The following is a 24,111-nucleotide window of genomic DNA, read 5'->3' on the forward strand; positions in this document are numbered from 1 at the left end:
ATTGTGAAAATATGTGATTTGCCCCCAAGGGGAGTGATGTAAACATCCGAAGAGCGTGTGAAAATAGCAGGGGCTAATTATGCGTATCCAGTGCACAGCTCCACAGAAACACATCGTTCCCTATAAAACTTCCAGTGTTCATTAATGGCTTAATATGTAGATTTTTTGTGAGTGTGAACTATTTGGTAGTTTATATGGGTGAATAATGGAAGCAAATCAAGTTAAAGCTATTATAAGAAATAATATTTATGTATTAAATAATTTAATTTCGCTTAATAACAGTATAACAACAATATAGTGCAGTTTATTTTTTCCTCTCTCTTTTTGATTCAAATAAATATTTACTTAGGCTAATTGTTCATTTAAGTGGTATACAAGATTAATTTCGCTAATAAACCAACGTGTGCCAACTCTCAAACTGTCCCTGCTTTTAACTGAACGTGTTTACACACTATGACTGCAATATAGACCCCATATAGACTCATTTTGAGTTGCTTTATATTTCTAATATGCTATGTTGCTTTCACATGGGGCTTTTTCAGTGGCACACAGAACTCTCGGGTATGAAAAAAATCAGTGTAACTCCAGGATGGCATTAACAGGCGGTAAAATTTCATCTGGTGGTGTCAAATTGAGGTCAGTTTAGGGTTAAAGCTCTCCGTGTCCGTGTGGGACATGGCCAGCTGCGTTTGGATTCATTAGGGGGCAGAGGATCCATTTCAAGGAAAACACTATTGGGACAATCAGCAGGCTAAGGATCCACTGCATGTCACATCCTGAAGTAGCAGGAGCGCACTGTAACCAAGCCGCCCCAGAACTTCACTCACTTGCTGTTTACACTGCCGCCTCTCCCCCTGACTCTTGCCCTGGGCTCGGTTGTTCTCCACGTAAAGCCTGTTGCTAAATATGGAGAAATGCATTGTTGATTTAATTCCCTCAAAAAGATCACTGATATGAAACGAGCTTCAAATCCTTAGTGACCTTAAAACACGCCTGGAGAAACAATTGGCGCTTAACCACAGGGACAAACAAAATCGCCCTAATCTTGTTTGTAACTTTGTTCTTCGTTGGCCCTCTTCACTGTTTGAGATTATGTAAATTAGCAAAGCTAATGTATAGAGAGGCGCAGATAAGACGGGATCATAGACTGTTGGAGAGACTCGGGGAAGCAACAGCCCTGCAGCCTGTCCGTGGCTGTTCAGTTGCACCAGTTTCAGTATAAAGAGAATAGCTGCTGGTAATGCATAATTTAACTTACAGGTAAAACGCTTGTGCACAATACAAATGCGGTTGTGTTGTCGGATCGTTGGTAACTGGATAGGTTCTATTAATCTTTATACCAAGTGAAACGTGCCAGTGATTTATCTAATTTGTAACATATTTTAAATAATTTTATTTCTGCTTTGTTTATAACCATAATTCGGCCTCTGTGTTTTCCTCTTGGGGAAGGCATTACCTCAGCCCTCTGCATCTGAACTCTTTTTGACCCCAAAGTGAAATGTGACTAGGGTCTCAGAAAGTGGAGTGAGCAACTCAAATACTTGTAAAACTTTCGCGACTAACTGTAAATTCTTCAGCTCCAAAGCCTTATTTTCCCCTCCACCGACTCTCAGAGTCTGGTGTCAGAGGGTTAGCAAAGGGAGGAGGCGGAGAGAAAAGGGCAACACAAAATGTAACTGTGGCTTTTCTGGCTAGAGACTCTCCAGACCCGCGATAATAAGCGGCCCTCTAGCGACACCTGGCGGACTCAGGCAGGAACCGAACTGTCGAAACCTTTGCAACAAATGAAAAGGCCCATGCACAAAATAAATCCAAAATTGATCGACTAAATTTACACTGAAAGCTAGACAAACGAGTAACGACTATAGCATTATGTTTTAAAATTAAGATCTAAGGATTGGCGTATGCATACAATTTACACCGTTTTGATCGGATCAATCTAAATATTATGAATATTAAGCATTAAATGACACTTGCTGTTTTTGTTCAAGTGAATGTCTCCAATCTCGGCCTTCCCATTTATTTCATATAATTATTAATTTATTTGTGGGCAATGAAATGACCATCAATTTAATTTAATTTCTTATATATTTGCTGCATGGTTCTGCTATACCGCAAATATCACCCATTAAGTCGGAGATTGTCTTTATTTTACGTGATTATCACTGTATTGAACCTTAGGATTTATACATTTTCAATTCAGGCTATTTATTCATAAATCCAAAGTAATACAAATAATTTCAGCCTGATACTCAAATTCAAAACATATACGTAAGTCACTGATCAGACTACTTTGGCTGACTTTGATCATCTGCTATTGCCATAATCTTATTACACGATAAAACCGAATAACAAAACTATAAACAGTTAGCCTAAACTCATATTGTATAGTAAAAAAATCAAAATACATCAACATGATTGAAATGGGTTCAAGTATTATCATTTGGAATAACCTAATTGTTTTCTTATTTTTTCTCCTTAGATATAGTAAAACATTGTGGAGCACCACTTGGATTTTTATTGACCCATAAAATTAGCAAAAATAGGCTTCATTTAATATATTTTCCTAAAGAAATTCAAAGCCATAGCTATGCGCCTTTTTATCGTGCGAAACATGCAGATTTCTATTCCAAAATAATATGAAGTTTGTAGCCTTTCGAACCCCCCTCCCTCTCCCTCCCATGCCTCTTCTCTATCTCTCTCCTCTCCTTGGCTGACAGTTTGAGCAGGTCACTGCCGAGATTAGAGCCCGTCGTTAACGCCTATGTAGGATACACGAAATGCTGATTTAATGAGCTTGCATTGGCTGTTTGTCCCAGAATACCTGGTGTGCACATGTGCTGGTATATAGCTGCGGAATAATCCCCGTGTTCCCACCTGCTTTAGGGACATGCAGCTATAGCCAACATTCTGCTTATTATCAGACAGGTGATGTGGTTTGGGTATGATTTTTTTTATGGGATTGAATAGGTCGAAGCCTATAAGGCCCGTATCCAGTCACATTACCAGATGTAATTGAGAGAAGTTTAAGTGGAGGCCGGGAAACCGAGGAGTTAATAGCGGTGACCCTCTTGCGGTGCCTCTGTCGCTCATCATTTATCAGGCTTAAGGAGCTTAAACAGGCAGCACAGACCCACCTTTTATTACATATCAAACCCTCTCTCCCTTATCTACATTATAGGAAATACATGCATCGTTGCCTGTTATGCGGATTTGGAAATAGAAACATGTCCAATAAAGTCGCCCTCCTCCGCTGATCAGAGGAAATATGGCTTTAGGCGCTGGAGGGACAAGCCCAGCGGTTTAAGCCTTTATTAAATTGTCTTAATTCCCATCTCCGATTTGAAATGAACGTGCGTTGTTTGTCCAGAAGTGTTGAGTATTTTTCATGATGATGAATTTAATAAAATTTCACAGAATGAATGTAGCCTTTGGGCATAGCTAGTGGCTGCACGCTCCCTGAAAAGTAGCTATATGGAGTATGGACACTTGTCACCAGATGCGTTATGGTAAACTTGTCACATTTCAAAATAATGCATGCTGCAGCGTTAATGGAGTGTCAGAGACGTTAAAAAATGATTAGGCCTCAAAAAGCATCTTCTCAACTCAGGCCGCATAGATCAGAAAAGAAAAGTATAGGCTATCATTCACAATTTGGAGCTGCTTAAATAGCCCCATGCATGCAGTTAGCCTAATTAAAGTTGAAAAAAGAAAATCCATTTGAAAAGTTATCAAGGATTTGTATATTTGAGAATCCGATCATTCAGTGGCTATTCTTGTTTTATTTACAACAAACCTTCGTGAATTAGTAGGCCTATGCCCTTTACTGAAGCCATGAAACAGCTGCAGCAAACATTATTCAGTCTGGTGAGTCTAAACTGGAACATACTTCGACTGAAAAAGTATGTTTTATGTGGAAAAATACTTTTATAACTTGTTTTTTTTTTGTTTTTTTTAGCGGTAAATTTTCTTTCGAAATAATACAGACGAGTGAGAAATTGTATTTTGAGCGACATGGCTACAGCTTCCAGCGGAACTTCAGGGCCAAGCCAGTTGTCTGCTGCATGGTTCCCTCCAAGGAGAGCTCAGTCAGTCAGCCTGAACGCAGCTGCATTCACATGGAGTGACGGATTTTGATATTCTAGTCACACAATAGAGTAAACACTGCTCTCTTATCCAATAAACATCATTGACAAGGATCCATAGCGAGCCATTTGCAAATACTAATCATAACGTTGCTGTGTAACTCAAAAATCTGAAAAATGTCCCCTTAAAATATTAGATGAAGATATACTGTGTCCCCCCCTCCCCCAACTGGTTAAATCTGCAACACGTGTTTTGAATGCTAAACAGCTCTGATTTGTATATTTATTTATTGTAGCCTACACATCATGTCTCACTTTGTATTTTCTTATGGGACTTTATTGTCCATTTATATGGCTTGCATTCATAACTGTTACTTTGATGTAATGACATTAAAATATTTGAAACTTTATATTTTTGGTTGCTCTTCTCTCCTGCAGTTCTTTTTTATAATGTGTGTTCAGGTTTATTATAACAGAGTGAAATACTGTATATGCTAGAAGCTTTCATTGAATAATTTCACACACATCAAATGATCAAACACCAGACTCAAAAATGTTAAATATACAACTATTCATTTGGCTTATTTCTCCACACAGTGTGGGACAGTCTCACTAGAAAAAACCCTTGTGAAGATTTGAAAACACACACAACTTACTTAGCACAACTCACAAGTGTCTTACTCCCGACTCAAGTGAAGAGAATAATGCAGGTAAACAAAATGCAGATGCTTTGTTTGTGTTGGAGTGCGTGTTCTGTTTCTCCCCTGCTTTTTCCTGTTTATGTGTTCCCATTTCCATCAGTGCTCCCGTACCCACAGCCCACTACACCCACCCACCCACTCCAAACCCCACCCGCCCCCACTCCACCCCACCCACCCCCCACTCCACTCTGGTTCTGCAGGAGTTCACATGATCAAGCAAGGTACCCAGGTAATTACCTGGCATTGTCAAATAAAGCGACCACTGATTCAAATGAGGAGTGAAATATCAAAGAGCGGCGTTGCCTTTGCAGCCAGCCACTTATCCACAGAGGAGACAGAGAGGAGATCTGAGGAGCTGGGGGACCTGCAGGGAGGCAACGACAACATTCAGCCTTCCCTTCCTAGATAAGTATCACCATCACCAATGGGAGCAACAGAGCCAAACATGCCCAGGTTCACTAGTAACAGCATATTTATTTGTATTACATATCCTACTTATCCGTTATTAGCTCATGGTATCCTTTATGGTGGCCGTGGTGCAACTTTAACAAGGGGTGTCTGCTATATGGCTGGAAATTCATGAATGTGATTGTGCACTTCCCGCTGGGCACTGCTACGCTGAGGCACTCCCCGTACTCTGTTGTCACATGCAACATCCATGCTATCTTTTGGCATCCGGTACAAAGACGGGGATAAAGAAAAGCTATAGTCACTCATGCAATATTCTAAAAGGGAAGTGAATAGGGAGTTAATGTCTTACAGAGGAAGAGGGGTCCACATTCATTCCTCAGTCCAATACATTTTGGACTACATGAGTAATTATAATGAGGCCGCCTGATGATCTCAGACATTTTTTTATGTGCAAAGTTTCTACAATCTCGTCTTTCTGAGAAGTACGCTTTCTCAAAATGGCCTACATCCACCTCTGCACTCCCAAAGAGCAGTTACACCATCCTGCATTTGTACCCATGCACACTATAATAACTGATTATGCTATAATTCCTCCAGCCACTTAAAATGCATGCCACCTTGATGTGAGCAGAGCTTGACACTAAGACCTTCGACACTTTGACATAGTAAGCGGAAGGTGATCTCAATGAGCAATGTCATTGCTCTGGAAACAATACGGAAGAAACCTCTTTTCTGCTCCCTTCAAGTTCCAACGAGACAAGCGGTGTCCTGGGATTTGAGTTGAGCACAGATAGCACCTGTAATTTGACTTGCCACGTCTAAATGGAAGTTGAATAGGTTACATTGTGCAACAACAAATAAACTGCTTTCAATGCTTTAGTGAGTGTTTCATGGTTGGAGGCGAAATAGGGTCGGTGAGGATGTTTGACTGTTTAATAGCATAAACACACAGACTTCCCTCCCTCTGGCATATAGAAGACTTCCCTCCCTCTGGCATATAGAAGGCTCCCAGGGACCTTTTCCATGTAAATATTCATAGGGTGATGGGATGGGCTATTAATTATTAAGCACAGTAAAGAAGTGTATTACTTCACATGAATCTTATTTTATTTGCTGAAGTTTAGGACGAATATATTGAGGTGAAAAAAGCAATTTTTCCACAAAAAGCTTCTTGTAGCAAGCCTGAATAGAGGGAGGAGGATGTGCTGAACAATATCAAGCAAACTCAAAGATGTGAGACGTGCATGGAAGTAGTAAGGTAAATAGTATGCGAAGTGAGGTCAAACTGATCCTCAGCAGCACACAAACTATTTTTTCTATTTCATTTCCCCCTTCTGTGTACACAAGCAGTATCAAATGCAGTGGTATGCACACCGCAAAATTGAAAATGTTAGTTCCATTTAATTTATAAGATTTGCTAAAGGGAAAGTGGAACTGCAAGCACTTTGGAACACTTCCTGTTAACACCCGAAGTAACTTTCCAGGTGAAGTGCAGCCCTCCTCCTCTGTGCTGCTCTGCTCTGCGGCCTGTGGCTATACACTCATGACAGACTGTCACACCATGATGGAACTGGAGTGGGGCCACCGGCGAGTGGTGGTTAGAGGTCCAGACCTGAGCTTCAAACCCCTGACATTTGACAACTGAGGAGACAACAGGTTCCCTATAACTGGAAAGTTAGTTAACAGAGAAGTAGTGGAAGGAAGTCTAATTATATATGTATGCTATAAATATAGAATTTGAGGTGTTGTGGTATAAGTAATATTGTGTTTACGGTTACTTCTGAAAAAAACAATAATTTAGTCATATAAAAGCACATTTTCACTTATTTCTTCCTTAGATCTCCCTCTGAAGCAGCTTAAAAGTATTTTAACTCGCCGCCCTGAATGCTGTGGACATGGAATAAGGAGCTTTTGGATTATGAGCATAAAGATGACCTAGATACTATCATCTTCTACCGTCCTACTGTGCCATTGACAGAAATGAACCAGTGATGTAGATCATTTGTGAGGACATGAGTCAAAATCAAAGAGGACACGGCCATTCTGTAAGATCCCCGTGTCCCTGCAAAAGTCAGTATCATCAGAGTGAAATTGAATTAAGAATTTCCCCAGCTGATTTGGTCTTTTAAAACCCTCATTACGCAGAAGCATTGTATATATTATCGAATCCCTTAGAGGGATACAGAATGAGGAGTCTATGTTCATCCTATCATCACCAAATTGTAATATTATAATCAATTAGCATGGATGAACTAATTGCCCAATCTCTCACTTGCTAATTAACCCTAGAAATATAAATGGGACAAACTAAGGCTGCATTTGAAAAAGGGGATACACAAATTGAGCTTGTGCTTCATAGTTAATAGTTGATTTCGTCAGTGAGTCGTCAATATGGATGAGCTACATCAAAGAACACAGATAGAAATGGGGCCCTCACAAAGGCGGAACACGATTTCATATCCAGAATATGCAAATGTGTTGGTTCTTGTTGAACTTTGTGTTTGCATAACATGGGTTGACACAGTCTGAGAGAGCTTTTTGCCACTTGCACTTTGGGACAATGGTTCTCAAAGTGGGATCCGGGGACCCCCAGGGGTCCTTGAGGAGGTTCCAGGTGGTCCCCAGCAAAAATGGTAATAATTTATTTTTACTATAATTCCATCCATAAGTAACAACATGACATGATGTATGACTATTTTGGTCATGGGTTTCATACATTTTCTGTAATAAAACATCTGAATGCAAAAATCTTATCAGATAGGGGACCCTGGGACAAAATCTTATCCAATGGGGGTCTGTGGTGTAATTTGTGTCCGTTCAGGGGTCCTTGACATGAAAAAGTTTGAGAACCACAACGCTTTGGGATATTTTATTTTAAAAGGCACACTAGTAACTCTGCATAAATATATTGCATTTCAATACATTTGGTAACAGTTATTATTTCCAAATTGCCTTACCCTAAATGCGTCCGGAATTACATAATCTTACATAGACTGTGTGCCAATCATGAATGTCACAGTTTACATGTCACACTGCATTTTGACATTTTGACCAGATAAAAAGGCATCAGCACCAGTCCAATACGATTAAGTGGAGAATAGCAATCATCCACAATGACTACAGCTGAGCATCAAATGCTGAATGAGATGGTTGAGGAGAAAGCTGAAAATAACTGAGATGTTTGCATGTGTTACTGTCCACCAAGTTTCCAGGGAGTTACCTCAACTGGCGTATGAAGCACGAAGAAGAGACAAAAAAGAGAAAAGAGACAATGAGCCTACACTCGGTGAATATTCATACGATTTAAAGACTTTAAGCTTAAGCAGCACAAAGTATGATCAACTCAGATATTAAAATGATTTTAGAACCGTCGCAACATCGATATAAAATAAGCATTTTGTTCATTGCATAGACACAGTAGCACACCATGCTGTGCAAAGAAAACATTTCATATTGAGACTCTCTCTATTTATTGTCTGAGTTCAGGTGAAGAAATTGGGCGAAAAAATGGCAGCCAACTTTTTTGTTTTTATTCTTTTGTCCTTTGTTCTTTGCTGTTGTCAAATTTGAAATTGAATTCTATTTTTCACCTGACTCCATCTGTAGAAAATATATCCCGCATTCTCCTTTAATATTCACTGGTTGTTAATTATTAAAGGTATGTATTTGAATTATAAATATACTAGTTATACAGAAGTAGGCAAAGCAGGCATATAGCCCCAGGCTAAATTCTTCCATTACCCATTATTTTCCAGCCTGCCGTCTCCATATGCCTGCCTCCTATTCCTATGTCATCTCCAAAAACACAGAGGCATTCCTTTGTACTTAGCTACCCCTCCCCACTTTGTACTTAGCTACCCCTCCCCACTTTGGCCACACACACAAAAAATCACCTCCTCCATACATATGGCTGCTGCCTCCTTGAAGTAGGATGTCACACTTGTCTTAAATATAATGAATCACTATCTTCAAGGCATCCCTGGATCCCAAACACTCCCCACAGAAACCTGCCTAGTCCTCCCCCGTTTCCAGCCTTCCTACATGTCACAAATCATCCGTTGTGGAGGGCTCCCCACTAAATCATTAACATTGTCAGAAATGACTGGGCCACGAACGGGAAGAGCCCAGCAATGCAGCAGCGCTATACGCATGTGTGATGGAATATAGAATGGTAAACAAAGACCGGCTCTTCCCCTTTCCTCACCATTCTCCTTTGCTTTTTTATTTGATTTGATTTCCCCCCTCCTCTCTGGGATTTCTGAACAAGAAAGAAATACAGTGTGCGGAAAGTAAAGAAACTGTCAAAGAAGTTTAACAACTCACATGAAATTCTTAATCTCTATTCTCTAAATTGTTCCGTCTCTCTTTTCCACGAGTTTTCCTAAAAGCCCTTCATTATGGTACTGGGAAGAATTGTGGTGTGCAATATAGCAGATTATGTCTCTGGGCCATTTCGATAACAGGTATTTATGGCCTACACTGTTCAGAGGATAATCAAAAATATGGCTTTTTTTCCTCACTTGGGTTGGTTATAACGAACATCTATTTTTACCTATTGGCTGCGGTGGCTTTGTAGTCACAGAATGATAATGCGCCTGTCATACAGTGTTAGAGTTTCTTGCATATATGTAGTTTGCCACTTGAGATGCCGGCGCCTCATGTGATGCTGCTTATCAGGCTATTTCCATTTAATGCTATAGCCACACTTATATCTTAGGCATACACTCCTGCCTATGGTATCATCCATCAAAAGGATTACTAATTTTCCTTCCATTTCCGTAGCTCTCTGAAGAATCTAAAGGAAGATTGATAATGGAGGAAGGAAAAGCACAGTGGTACTGTTTTTAACCTTGCTCAAGTCGTTAATCCAGCTTTATACCCATGAAGGTAGTAAAGGAGACAATGAATTAGTCATTAAAGCTCAGGTCAGTTTATTAGAATTCCTGATTGAACTGTAAAACAGCTTCTCCTGGGCTGCTGGGCGCACAGAGGAATCTGCAAAACCAGGGAGAAAAAAGCAGCTGAGAGAAGCAGAGAGAGAGAGATAGAGAAGCAGAGAGAGAGAAGCAGAGAGAGAGAGATAGAGAAGCAGAGAGAGAGAAGCAGAGAGAGAGAGATAGAGAAGCAGAGAGAGAGAAGCAGAGAGAGAGAGATAGAGAAGCAGAGAGAGAGATACATGTAGAGAAGCAGAGAGAGAGAGAAGCAGAGAGATTCCTGCACGAGTGCATTTTCCCTTGAAGAAAATGACAGTGGTAGCCATCGTTCACCTGACAAACCACGCCTAGTTAGTGCATTGCTGTATATCTCCACGTCATCTGAAAATACATGCGTGTCAAAGATCATGTGAAAATGATCAAAGAGAAGATTTGATACTGGCTTGATGGATAAGGTCACACCACACAAATAAAAATAATCTTTGTACTGACCATTTACATGGTTGAACTCGGTGTCCTCCTCCCTGTCTCTATACCAAGCAATGCTGCTGATGAGAGCGCTGGCTTACGTTTGTCAGCGTTTATTAAGTAATGTGGTTGTTGGCTCCACTCCACAGGAAGAGTTCAGAGGGCCCTGGATGTTTGCTGCTGCCTAAAACAGAGTCATGATCTCATGACTGGGAAGGGGGTCAGGCAGGGACCCTGGCTCAGAGGATGTAATGGATAGGATCAAACCAAAACATGCCACAGCACTGCCACTGTCAAACAATGGATTCAGTCTGCTGTGGGGTATGTGGCCATACAAAGTTTGAGCTAATGACATGTGGCTATTACAGAGAAGTCTTCGCAATATCACAATGATTTTGCTGCTTGAAAGTGTCATAATAAACTAAAAAATAACAATCAACTGTTTGTTGATTAAATCTGTATTGTTTACTGCACTGATCCTCAACCTTTTTCACATGAAGTACCTCTGAGTCCGACTAGTGTGATGTGGCAAAAAAGGATAATGTAAGTGTACATTTGGGTGATATTTTATTTAGAGCTTTTTTTGGGGCTTACAGATTTCTACACCTAAATATAAACAGAGCTTTATACATTTGTCCTGTGGTGTGTTGCCGCCCAGACGATTATCACAGCTGCGTTATTTAAATTCATATTCTGAAATCATTCAGGATACACACAAGTATTGGGTTTAAGAGCATGTAAACACCACATTCCATTCCCAATAGCCTGAATATAGGCTCATATCCCAATTATGAGAAACTCAAATATGACAGCTGGGATATGTCAATTATTAGCCAGCAGTCTGAGGCTATTCCATTTAATGATGATTTTGTGGCTTGTGAGTGTGCATGCTCAGTTTCTATGGCAGCATATGGAATATTCAGTTTATTTATGTTAATGTGAATTGGATATGAAGATCCATATAAACAGCCTATCCTGAATACAACTTAGACAGGGATATTTTTTACCCAGAATACTCTATGCATATAAATGTAGAGCCTATAACCAATCATGACCTACACCATGTAAGACGGGGTTTACATTCTTTAGAAAATATTTATTTGAACTCCTGCTGGAATCGACAATTCGGAGCTGTGTGTCCTCAGTTAACATTGTTTTGAAACTACAACCAGAGACCTTTGATGAACTATCTGATTGCATCATGTCAGAGATGCTCACCAGTCATTTTTTGCAAGTCCAAGTCAAGTCTCAAGTCTTTGAGGGGCAAGTCCAAGTCAAGTCTCAAGTCATTGGTCACAATCCCAAGTCAAGTCTCAAGTCTCTTATGGATGAGTGTTCTATCACCTGCCGCGTGCCACCCGGTCTGATTAGAACACTGCATAGCTGAAACTAGGGAATTCAAAGCAGGTACTATATTATCCTCACTCCTTTCTTAGCAGAGTATCAGCACTGATTACTTTACATTATTATTAGTAGACATTTCCTTAATGTTAATGCACCATAAAAATAAAATAAATAAAGATTGTTCGCGAGTCCCAAATCTCAAGATCGAGTCGACTCAAGTCAAGTCTCAAATGAATGTGTGGAACTTAAGTGCAACTTGAGTCCAAGTTACAAGTCCAAGTCATCATCTCTGCATCATGTCATGTTAACCAAGAAGGCCACTCGTCACACTGATGGACTTCAGAGAGACTGGCACAAACTGGGCTTGTGGTCTTAAGGGGGCCCAAACATGTGGATGTTTTGTCTAGACCACGAGAATCCAAATGAGTCAATTTAGGGGGAGCTTGAAGCGTCCACACCAGGTGCTATGTGCATGTGGACGCGCGGCCTTGACTGAATCACTGCCGTGATTTCTTGTTTACAATCATGTCTACAGACTGTCATCCCAGTCTGTCTCCCTCCCTAACTAAATGGAACTTTCATTTCCTGGTTTGTAAATGAGTCTCTCCCTCTGCTTTTGTTTGATATTTATTTATTCGGTTTATGTGACAGGAACAATGCACATTAATCATCATCTCAGCTTTCACATCACTGTAAACGTGTCAGAGTCTCTCTCTCTCCCTCTCTTGCTTTCTCCAACTCCTCCTTTCCCTCTCGCTCTATCCCAGTGTTGTAGCCTCAGCGTAACTCCAATCAGCCAATCAGCACCATAACTCTAATGAGTGAAATTGCTTATGAGGGGAATCTGTTTCCTCCGATGGTGGGCACGATGATGAATGTGCTCTGACAACATGTCTTTCCTAGAGGAGCTCTGCTCGGCTGTGGCAGCTGTGTGACGCAACCTCCTCAGAGATGGCCCCCTCTTTCCCGGAGAAACTGACATCCCAAAGGGAACGGGATAAACTGGAGATGTTTTGGAGGATACGCCGGGGAAATCATGGAAGTCCAAGGTTTTCACGCATCAACTCAGCATTGAATACTTGTGGTAATGATCACATTTTATATACAGTCCTTATCTTACATTTCTCAATGTGTCGCTATGCCAGTGTCTCCTAGTAAAAAGTGATGTCTAAGTTACAGGAGACCGGTCGCTGTTGTTGGCGCATACTATTACATACAATGTGGCGAGTGGATTTCACCTCTTGCCTCAGCTGTTCATTTGTGTCCATTTCATCATGGGTGTAGATTTCTATCAAAGTCCTGTTAATGCTGAGAGATTGCCCATACCTAAAAGCCATTTATGAATGTCGTATTATACATGAAATTAGTCAATGTTTGAACAATTGTTTTAAACAAGTAAGATGATAGCACTGGCAATCAGACCCTATATTAACTGCATAGGGCCTGGTGTTCAAAAAGTTACTTTTCACCATATATCATTTCTAATAAAAGTGTCTTGGAGATGTATGAATCCATTTGTGTTGTAACTATTGTGTCTCGGCTGTATAGGGTATGACGAGTCTAGATTAAGAGACTATTCATTACCATACTTCACACCTCAAGAGAATTTCTTATCTATCATAACCATTCAGTAAATTACATTACAGCGAGTCTGAAACACTTATCCTTGGTTTGCAAGGCCCTAATATAACATGCACCATTATCAAAAGAATTTCTACCTAACGACCCAACTAACCCGAACACTCCTTTCCTCATTCCGAGCCTGCAGATGAGATGAGACCTCACTGAGCCAATGAGCTTCAACAAAACGGACTTGATTGCCAGGGCTTTAACGTCAATGATCCTAGAATAACACGGAGCATATTGTACCATCAGCGAAGGGCTGCATGGCCAGACCTGCTCCAGCTTAACAGGCTCTCAGATGCCTGCGCTCAATGAGGGAAGTAATGACATTCTCATGATCCAGCAGTACAGGTGAGCAGGTAGCCATCTGGACAGAGGGAGAACGAGGAGCGGCAGAAAACTGCAGAGCAGAACAAGTGGACATGTTATGTAAAATTACACCGTCATTAGGAATAGTGGAGGTAATATGATCCTAGATTGGTGTGGAAGTCAATTTGACTAAAAAGGATGCAGTGGAAAATATTTGATCACAATCTACTATGTGGGAAATGTACAATGTTGTATGGTAACACTTGATATTAAAGGGATATTTATTTTTTTATGTGGGGTTGTATGAGGTACTTGCATACAGTCAGTGTACTACATGCAGTAGAATGCAGCTGGCGCGGTCCCAGTTTAGAGAAATGGAGACTGGCCAGCCACTTCAGGCAAGTAGAGCTGTCTGCTGAGTGTGAAGGGGGCCATGAGCAAAAATGTTAAAAAACAACAGAAGAAATACATAAAATGCTTCCATACTGCTCACCTAGCATAATCCAAGTCTCCACAAGCCCTGAGATGCCAAGTTGACTTGAAAATAAGTCATAATTACACCCATACCTGGTATTACCTGCCAACACTCCCGATTTAGGTAGGAGTCTCCCGATTCTTAACCCTTTCTCCCGCTGTGCTCCCGCTTGGTAATTTCTCCCGCTAATCTCCCGATTTGTAGGATATGTGTCGTGGTACCTGGCAACCCAACCCAGCCAGAGGCAGTGACGAGTGACGCATGGTGCTTCACTGCGCTCACTCAAGCAGCTCGGAAATGGATGAAACAGGTCCCAAGAAGAAGAGATGCGCTGCCAAATTTCAGTCCACTTGGTGTGAGACCATCCCGTTTCTAACCACTACCCACATCAGCAAATAAATAGTTAAAGCAGGACTAAACCCCAAAACACTTTTTTTCAGCTTTTAACCAATATATATGACTTTGGGGGTGGTGTGTGAAGAATTCTGGTCAAAATTTCCACATTTGAGACGAAACTGTTACCATTGTACCATTTGTATCATTTTCAGCAGCATAAGTTCCCTCTATGGGTTGAACACTGCTTTTTCTTGTGCCCTCAAGTGAATGGGATATTTGGTACATCGTGACGTCACGGTGGCATTAGCACGCGCCCCACTTATGTGAAAATTATTTTTTCCCCCATGTGATTACTGTAGTTCATGCGGAGCGAGCCCTTTAACTCATTCATGGCCAGTTTAGGACTGCCAATATTTAGCACAGGCCAAAGATTTTCATAATTGTTGGTCATCTTTCAAGACCCACAGTAAATTATCTATTAGCACCAAAGTGATTTGCAATACCTCAAAATGAAGATGTACGTCTCTGGGTTCACCAGGAAAAAAAAAGTGAGCTTTTAGCATGTTCTGTACTCTACTTATAGCCATTTATATACACCCTGTTTTCACCCAAAAGGTCTCTCTGAGAAGAAAAACATGAGAAAAGGCGATTTTTGTAAAGCACACAATCTCAGGCAGAACTCGCTCTCAATTCTTTTATTTTGAACTGTATTGACATCAGACATGTAAATATTATTCGTTATGACACAAATGACATTTTTTATATATATATATATATATATATATATATATATATATATATATATATATATATATATATATATATATATATATATATATATACATGTACATACATATACAAGTGCTTTTTTTACATTCAACAATACAGTTTACTCAGTGTGAGTGAGTGTGCAGACAGACAGACAGACAGACAGACAGACAGACAGACAGACAGACACACACAGACAGACAGACAGACAGACACACACACACACACACACGATCCCCCTTTTATCTTCGTTACGTTGTTTCCGGGTCTGAGTACTGCTGGCGTCTGCTGCTGTGACTGCCGCTTCTGCCTTGTTAGCTGTTCGTGTGTTTATTTTGTTTTGTTCTGGTCCACCCGTCCTCGTCCATGTCTCCCTGTCCTATACTCCCTGCTGTTTGATCGTTCCCGTTTTCCCCTCGGCTATTCAACACGTCCTCACCGCCCTCTGGATTACCCGTCAAACTGATCGATCATTTCCTCATTCCTCCGATGATCAAACACATCTCTGGATTACTTTCTCCCGTTTTCTCCCGGCTGGCACACAGGAAGGCGACCAGCTCGTGCAGCGCGCCGAGGGGCGTTTCAATGGCGTTTCTCCTCTCTGCACAAAGAAGCGTTTATCCGTTTTCTGTTTTTCCTCCTGCTCAATTTCAAAACAACAGCTGCGGTATGTGTTTGTTCACGTGTTGTCGGCTTGTCTTAGATGCCAGGGACCTGATAACATGTCACAGGCTGGGGAAGTGTTTGAACTACGCGCTGCACTAATAAAAACAAAAACACGTCAAACACGTCATTGGCGGGGAGGGCTATTTCTGATAACACGTCAAAGACGTCTTTGGCGGTGAATGAGTTAAGAGCAAAGCATCCATGGGAAATCGCCTACTGTGGCTAATATTAGCCGCTAGTTAGTTACGTTACAGGGCAGTAAAACGCCACTGAATGACCAAATTGATAGAACTTTTAACCATTTCGAGTAACACAGTTTCCATACGGATCACCAACATTAGTTTGTTGTTTACAACGTGGCTATATTCATAACATTTTCTATTACATCTATCTCGGATACACTGAGAATACTGGGAGGCGGGTGATACCGTCTCAGTCGATGATTTGATTTGACCGTTCTGGGCACTGGCGTTGGCGTTGGCCAATCCTGGCGTGTCCCACCCCCAAATCGATTGTGTCTGGCGCAAAGCGAGTGGGTTTCAGGATGAAACAGTCTCAAGCCACTAACGTTATCTTTAGAGCAATATTCCTGGAATGCAAGTTTATCTAAACAGTTACATGTCCTCTGCATTCTACATCAAATGAAGGTATTACAGGTTGTTTTATTTTTTATGTTACATACTTATTGGCCAAGATATGTTAGTTTATGGGGGAGGAATTCTGCCAGCTAAAGAAGGGAGTATAGGTGGCCATCTTGCCTGCAGAGTATTCAAATCAAGTAGATAGGTGGCCATCTTGCCTGCAGAGTATTCAAATCAAGTAGAATACCGTTTTGCAAGAAATCTGGGGGGTTTAGTCCTGCTTTAAGTAATATCACACAAGAGGGAGTGCTGTTGTTGGCTAATATCGTCACGGCTGTGATCCGGTCGTAGGCACTCGGCCTGCGGCCTCGTGCCGAAGATAATCACAGCCATGACGATATTAGCCAACAACAGCATGACCCCGAGTGTGATATTGCTTTTATACAACAGTTCTATTAAACAAAGCTGATTAAAAAAATGACAAAAAGCTTAGAAAATATATGATTTCTCTATTTATTCCTCCGCCAACAAAAATAGTCCCCTCAGCTTTCTGCTACCAGTTGCCAAAAATGTAGCCTAATTAACTGCAGGCTGCCTACTTTTTATCATACACATTGATTTGCACGTTTCCATATATTGTACAGCCAGTGAAATAAGAGTCTGGTGATAGCATGTTACTGTAGTTTAGTTATGTTAGGAAATAAATCCATATTTGCGCTGTCGGTAGCTGTGTTACGCTTTGTGAATGACGTTCAATGTAACGTGGCTGGTGTTTGTTTTGTTGATTAGAGCAGCTGTGAAGCATTTTGTTGATTAGGGCAGCTGTGAAGCAGAGTGTATATAGCCTACCCTACACACAGTGAAGCGCCAGTGCTGTTATCGTGAAATATCAGCACTGGTAGGATCCCTCTTGTCCAATCAAATTGCTCGGCCGGAATTAACTGTTGTATAACATGCGTTTTACAAGCTATGTCGGGCTGACTTTAGCATAGAACACGGTTGGGAGAATGATGTTAGCAAACAAACATGCTAACGTTAAACATGCTAAACACAAACAAGCCTTGGAAGCACAGAGGGGAACTGCTAACATTCACATTCCTCATGAGAGGTGTGTCGGAGGCTGAGCAAGTCAGCAAGGCAAATGGCCATGCTAGTCGCCAAGAACATTTCTTTTTCATTTTGTGTGATGTAAACTCTAGATGCTGACTTTTGATCACATCTTTTGTACTGACAGGGAAAATTTAAATCACATCTGTCATGTACTTTTTGTATGTTTGTTCAATTTAATTTTGTCATTATTTTACTGTGAGCTATGAATTTAAAGCTGCATTCAGCTATGTTTTTGTGCTAAAATAAGTGTTAAATGGCTCTATATTCTGACAGCAATCACTGAAATATTTGGTCAGTAACTTGGAACTCACAACCCCCCGCTTTACTCTGTCTCTCTCCTGTAGTCCTGCATGCAGGACGGACGTATCTCCGCAACTGTAACGGGTGGCGGCTTTGGATTCGGGGTGAAAAAATACATAATAGTCCTTTAAAGGCATCGCGATATGACCTTCCGTTTCCCAGAAAATGTAAACATTTTTCTGAATGGATAAAAATTAGGCATCATAGGCTCATACAACCCCACATAAAAAAAATCTGAACTATCCCTTTAAGGTACACATATTCACCATGAATTAACTAGTTGCTTATGAGCATACATATTAGTGGCATATTGGCACATGATCATGCAGAATAATAGCCTGGTATCCAGGCCATATGAATCACAGGTGTCATCACTCTTCATTCAGGATTCATTGGGGCTCGTTACCAGGCTAGCAGAATAAGGCATTAATAAGTGCTTTATAATGACTAATAAACAGCCAATATGACACTAATATGCATGCTACTAAACAACTAGTTAATGGTGAATATGTGTACCTTACTGAGGTATCTCGTTAACAAGCTTGAAAATAGTGTTTGTGATGTCACAGTGACCTTGAGTTCATCCTCGAGTCCAAGTGGACGTTTGAGCCAAATGTGATGAAATTCCGTCAAGGTGTTTCTGATATATCACGTTAACGAGATTGAAAATGGAGTTTGTGAGGTCACAGTGACCTTGACCTTTGACCACCAACATCTAACCAGTTCATCATTGAGTCAAAGTGGACATTTGAGGCAAATTTGATGAAATTCCGTCAAGGCGTGAGATATCGCGTTAACGAACTTTGGACGGACGTACGGACGGAGGGACAACCCGAAACCATAATGCCTCCGGCCTGGCTATCACCAAAAAGCAAAATGTGGCATCATGTTTAGATCATGAGTGTCTAATGCCAAGTGACTAACAACTATGACTGTGCTTTGGCATTCCGTCTGAGCTGTACGAGTTTGTAAGTGATTCATTGTCATTGTCAAAGTGAGACCGCTGACGTTGTCCTGCATCCCATTCAATATCTTGAGTGGAGCTGCACTACCTTCCACAACTCTGTAAGAAGTGGTTTGACTCTCCCACAAACTGTGTGTGACTTTATCAAGCATCAAAAAATCTATTTCTGGTAATTGATTGGTAAATGTAAAGAAACCTCATCAGCCTGTTTCTGCCAGATGCCACATTTGGGGGAATGACAATGAAATGAAAAAAGTTCATTTTGATTATTAAGATACAGTATAATTGTCTGCAAAACAAAGAGCAGTCAAGTGCAGTATGTATTTATTTAAATTTTCCCACAAAGTTCTTAACCACAACATATGCAATTTGTCACAAGGTAGCGTCTGTGATGTGAGTGAAGTGGGAGAATCGCATGTGGCTATATTCAGATTCAGAAAAATTTATCATATGACAGAAAACTGTCTTTGGCATAGGCTCATAAAAAGCACACCACAGGATGAAAACACAAAATACACACGCACGTACACACACGCACACATACACACATGCACACACACACACACACACACACACACACACACACACACACACACACACACACACACACACACACACACTGTAAAGAAAAAAAATGCTTAAAATGGCATGTACAGACAGAGAGGTTTTGGGATATTTGTGGTGTGTGTATGCCTTGTTTCTATACTGTACTGCATGTATGCAGGCATAACATGCATACTTGCACATGTATATGTGTGCGTACGCGCGTGCTTGTCGGCATCCATGTGCGTTTCCTATGTTGTGTCAGTATAGGAGTGTGGGAAGCCCATGCATTTATACCTGGGTTGACACTGGTGACGACGGGTCCAACAGAAAGCTAGCATTATCATTGCTTTACATATCTGCCTGTCAAAGCTCTGCTCATAAGCTTAGCCCCTGTCGCTAACCGTCTTGGGAGTTCAGATAATGTTCCTTCGCTGGTAGAAGACAGGCTGTTGGCTGTCAGGGACGGAGACAGAATAAATGACAGGGTTTCATCGGGGCGCCTCTAAGGCGCATTAGGGACCTCAGGACCCCATCCCCAAACACGGGATGAAGAATCACTTTGTCTCAAAGGCACAGGGTCGCCCATCACTGTCTAATGCATGCCTTGATTAATGCTAGGAATGGATCAACATTATGTCCTATTCGGGGTGATGCTTAATTGCCTCCGCCATCCAACTCATCCATTGCCCTAATGATTGTGCGTCTGCTTCCTTGGACACACGGTTAGCCTGGTGGACCGTAGCTTAGCAGGACGAGACCCCCTTAAACATCGCCACCCGCTGAGAGCTTACCCCCTCCAGACCCCTTCACTTCCCCCCAACCGTGAATATGTGGATAAATGGAGCTAGCTTCATCGCCCATAGCCCTGTGTTTATACCCCCAGCAGAATGTCGGCGAGTGTTAATGTATGTAGATTTCATTTCTGACGAGTGATTATTTGACTGCTCATTTTGCATGAGATTTATGGCACTCTCTCTATCTCCTGACTGCAGTGCCACTCTTATCTTTAATAAAAGAGATGAGGACATTAATCAGGTTTTGTTGGCGGCCCTGACTAAGACATTAAATGTATTGTATGGGGGGGTAAGTAAACACGCTTCACGTCCTTCTCCCTCACATGCAAGGGAGAGAGAGGGAGGAAGAGAGAGAGAAGGAGAGAGGGAGGGAGAGGGAGAGAGGGAGGAAGAGAGAGGGAGAGAGAGGGAGGGAGAGGGAGAGAGAGGGAGATAGGGAGGGAGGGGGGAGAGAGAGGGGGGGTGTGGGGTGGTTGGGAGAGGGAGAGAAAGAAGGGAGTGGGGGGAAAACCCTCATTATATTTATCATAATTTCACATCTGCTGTTTTTGAAGCAATGTACCATGAGCCCATAAAGTGTATTACAACTGTGCATAAATTCAACTGATTTGTGGCTGGAGTAGCTAATTCCTTGAGTACATTTTAGAAAAACAAGCACTGAGCCCTGAAATTGCAATTCCGTAAAGGCTTTAAATTACTGAGTACAGAATCAAGAACTTGCCTGATGTGCCGCGCATGGTGACCGTGTTATAGCGAGCACCGCGGCGGCGCTCCCCGAGATAGAGTCAATAAAACCGGAGATGACTGAGCCATATACTCAAACAAAATGAGGTAAGGGGAGATGGGCTGGCTACGTGATGAGGGGGAGTGACTAACACACCCCTGCATCTCATTTGACCCTTTTAACCATGAGGATGCCTTTGAGATGACGCATTCTCCCCGCCTTTTTTGTGTCCCCTCCCAGTGTCTGTCTCGCTCTTCTTCTCGTATCTGTGTCTCTGACTCCCATCCAGTCATCCCTCCCTCCATCCAGTCATGCCTCCAATCATCCCTCCCTCCATCCAGTCATCCCTCCAGTCAGCCCTCCATCCCACTGGAGGAGTTAGTGGATGGATGCCAACACTGCATGCCAAGCCTCCTCATTCAGAAACTGTTAAAGTGATATGAATCTCATCATTAGGAGAAAGGGGAGGATGTGTACTGTGCAATACTCCCTGGCACAGTCAGTCACACACACACACACACACACACACACACACACGCACACACACACACACACACACACACACGCACGGGCACGCACACACACACACACACACACACACACACACACACACACACACACACACACACACACGCACGGGCACGCACACACACACACACACGCGCACACATGCACAGCGTCCATCCATTCATTTTTTCTACCTGATTATTTAGGTTACGGGCAGTGGTGGATGATGTAAGCTACACATGAGTACAGATATCTTACCAGAAAATAACTTTGGTAGAAGTTAAAGTCACACAACAGAATATTACTTCAGTAAGTCTTAAAATATTTGATTTACTGTACTTATGTAAGTATTGAAAGTACAAGTAAATGCTGTAATAAAAAAGCAAACAAAGACATGCCTGGGCTTGAGTGGAAATCTTATTTTTCTTGAGTTTTATAGCGGTTGGCAACAACGTTAAGGTGCATTACCACCACCAACTGGAATGGAGTGTGGATTGTGATTAACATAACTCGCAAGCTAGGAGCACTGAATCGTCAAACCTGCTTACTTGCAGGCTACCACATTTCTGATGATTTTATTTTGTCGTAACAAGCAAAGAAGATGCTTAGGGGAATGTAGTAATAGTATACATTTTATTTAGGAAATGTAGTGGAGTAAAAGTGAAAGATGACAAATATAAATATTCAAGTAAAGTAGCCTACAGATACTCCCAAAAATACTTAAATACTGTAAGGAAGTATTATTACATCATTACATTACACCACTGGTTACAGGGAATCTGGAAGCAATCCCAGCATGCTTTGGGTGGAGGTCAGGGAAAATTGACCAGTACATCACCAATGGGCAATTTAGACTCTCCAAATCACTTGACTTGCATGTCTTGGGAGGATATTCATGCAAACATGGCTAAAACACACGCACGCACGCAGGCAGGCACGCAGGGACGCACACACTCACACTCACACACACACACACACACACACACACACACACACACACACACACACACACACACACACACACACACACACACACACACAGCAGAGCATCCACCCCCTACAAAACACCTGCTATGTATGAGACACCATTTGTCCCGAAGAGGGAATGATGGTGCAGATTGCTCCCCAAATCATCAAAGCTTGAACTCTTTACATTTGATACAGAGTTTTACTTTGTTACCACACATAATTCGGGTGTTTCACATCGGCTCAGACCATATTATTCATATTTCATGTCATTCTTCCCAGCCACTCTCCCTTCTGTCATGCATTCTCTTCCCTATCAGCATCATGCTCTTTCACTCACTCTCTGTCTCTCTCTCGCCTCTCCGCTTGCCTCCTCCTCTATCTGCAGTCATTTGGGATCAGCTTGAACAAGATTTTCATATCAGGTAAATGAATATCTTTATCACTGAGGCAGGAGCCGGGATGCTCAGGGAGCTGGAGAGAATAATCACACAGAGCAAACAGTCTTGGGGAAACAGAGAGCCACTCAGTAATAACAACCACTCTCAGTCTCCCACACCATGCTCTGTGTTCATCTCCCACACCACGCTCTGTGTTCCACACCACACACTGTGTTCATCTAAATGGCCTGATTACTGCAGGGGATGCTGCGGGGTGAATGGCCTGCCTGTGGTTTAGCACTGACCTCTGACCCTTAGTGAGCCTGTATAGGAAAAGAATGAAAGGATATGAAGGAGATAAGGATTTTGCCCGAATACCATATAACTTAGTGTTTTGTTAAGCACCGACAACTGGATTTTTGTTTTCATTTCCTTTTCTTTAATTCTGTGTGATATACCGGTACAAATTTTGGCTGTATACAGACTGAGATGTATATAAAACATAAGGCTAATAAAAAAATGCATGAAAAGTAACATAAATCATCCAGGTAGTGTAGCGGTAGATTCCCTGCCTACCGACACGAGGGTCGCAGGTTCGCACCCCCGTGTTACCGCCGGCTTGGTCGGGCGTCCATACAGGCACGATTGGCTGTGTCTGTGGGTGGGAAGCCGAAGTCAGGGTGTGTCCTGGTCACTGCACTAGCGCCTCCTCTGGTCGGTCGGGGCGCCTGTTCGGGGCGGAAGGGAACTGGTGGGAATAGCGTGACCCTCCCAAATGCTACGTCGTGCCGGTGAAGCTACCCGCTGTCAGGTGAAAAGAAGCGGCTGGCAATTGCGCATGTGTCGGAGGAAGCATGGTGCTAGTCTATGGCTCTCCCCAGAAAATGGGGCGGAAATCAGAACGAAAAAAGTAAAAAGTAACATAAATCGAGTCAGGAGGCGAACATTTATGTGTATATCAATAAAATCAAAGTTGAAGCCCACCCCACAGGTTGGTCAAGTTAACATCAACAATATAACACTATAACATCTACACAGATACAGTTAACATCAACATAACACACTATAACATCTACACAGAGATACTAAATACAGTAACTTCATTCCACTGACTTGTAA

Source organism: Poromitra crassiceps (assembly GCF_964638095.1).
Source record: "Poromitra crassiceps genome assembly, chromosome: 3".
In the NCBI taxonomy this organism is placed as follows: Eukaryota; Metazoa; Chordata; class Actinopteri; order Beryciformes; family Melamphaidae; genus Poromitra; species Poromitra crassiceps.